This window comes from Sinohyriopsis cumingii, chromosome 17 (genome assembly GCF_028554795.1).
Source record: "Sinohyriopsis cumingii isolate HCF-2022 chromosome 17, ASM2855479v2, whole genome shotgun sequence".
Lineage (NCBI taxonomy): Eukaryota > Metazoa > Mollusca > Bivalvia > Unionida > Unionidae > Sinohyriopsis > Sinohyriopsis cumingii.
Window position 1 is genome coordinate 59,224,659 of NC_142977.1, and position 1,577 is coordinate 59,226,235.

The 1,577-nt window shown below is 36.5% G+C and overlaps 2 non-coding genes across 2 annotated transcripts; both read right to left on the reverse strand.

Annotated features, from left to right (window-relative positions):
* Positions 1 to 227: 227 nt before the first annotated feature.
* Trnaq-uug (transfer RNA glutamine (anticodon UUG)) lies at positions 228 to 299 on the reverse strand. The gene has a single exon. It is a non-coding gene; the product is annotated as a tRNA-Gln (tRNA).
* A 1,105-nt stretch (positions 300 to 1,404) lies between these two features.
* Positions 1,405 to 1,476, reverse strand: Trnaq-cug (transfer RNA glutamine (anticodon CUG)). The gene has a single exon. It is a non-coding gene; the product is annotated as a tRNA-Gln (tRNA).
* Positions 1,477 to 1,577: the final 101 nt, after the last annotated feature.

Here is a 1,577-nt window from a genome sequence, read left to right on the forward strand (position 1 = left end):
CTTGTCCTTTGACGGCAAGTGAAAAATTAAGAAAACAAGTTCGTAATTACAAAATTTCTAAGTGTTAAGATCGTAATGTAGTTGAAGAGGATTTACGTAATATATAGTTGTAAGTACGAATTACTGAGTTGTAAGTAAGGGACTGTAAGTCGCTTCTTCTTCTGTACATTCGCCTCCTGTTCCACATGAAACTTTGAGAAAAGTAATTCAATAAAATCAAAGAACCTCGGTTCCACCGAGATTTGAACTCGGATTGCTGGATTCAAAGTCCAGAGTGCTAACCATTACACCATGGAACCTATCGGTTACAACGGGTCATCTTCTAAAAACTTATTAGTAGGTTGTAGTATATGCGTATTCTTTACTGTTTTGCTAAAACATGTGCATGAGGTAGTAGGAGCGAGGCGATAATACTCAATAGGAAGAGAACGATTCCAGTATCCAATGGCACTGACACGCGGAAACCGCAATATGTCTGTGTGTGACGGGTTCGCACACACTGGCCGCTGAATGGAAAAGTAAAAATAAATATACACACATTTGGCGGGAAACGCTTTACAACGCAGGTTTATTCGTTTCCTATCACCATCATATACGTGAATCAGAGGAATAATTTAGCGGTGAGTACCCTGTGGACACCAACTTTTGGTGTCCGCAATATAAAATGTGTCATTAACGAAGGTTTATGCTTTGAATCGGTGTCCATAACGCAATAAATTTGAGTACAGAGAGAGAGAGAGAGAGAGAACAACTATAAAAGAAAAAGATCATATTTATACAACAACAATCAGATCGTAAAGTGTACCTCTTAATACTTTGCACATTAGTGACTTTTATAATAAATGTGTACGAAAACAGTTTCTAAGGTATCGAGTGCTGGTCAGTATCAGTGTCGTCATGGTAGAGGTCACGTGATAGAACAGTGATTCGCTATTTAAATCCGACATCGACTAATATATATGCATATATTCAAAATGAAACACATATAGTGCAGTGTAATTGACTCCTCGCGTAGAAAAGTGAGAGGAGGTAAGGGTCCGCAGCCAATATCAAGACATAAAGGAATGTGTTTACGTTGCGCAATTCTTTAATTGCAATTAATAAATCAAAGTCGAAATTACAAGATATCTTTTTTTTAAAAATCGTAATATAGATACAAAGAATTAGCGAGATTCCTCTTTTCAAGTGAGCATTATTGAATTGACAGCAAAGGGCACTAAGTTGCATCTCTATTGCGAAACTAGATTCCTATTTCGCACTAACCCATTTCCAAGCAATAGTGTATGTCGTTAAATAGGTACATACAATGTATCCTCTCATATCCGCTTATACTACTGTACATTTGTCTTCTGTTCAACATAAAACTTTAAGAAAAAGTATTTATAGGATTAAAAAGTTAAACTTAGGTTCCACCGAGATTTGAACTCGGATTGCTGGATTCAGAGTCCAGAGTGCTAACCATTACACCATGGAACCTATCGATGACACAGGGTCATATTCCAAAAACATATTAGGAGGTAGTAATATATCTGTATTATATCAGCTTACCGTTTTACTCCTTGTGTTCATTTATATTA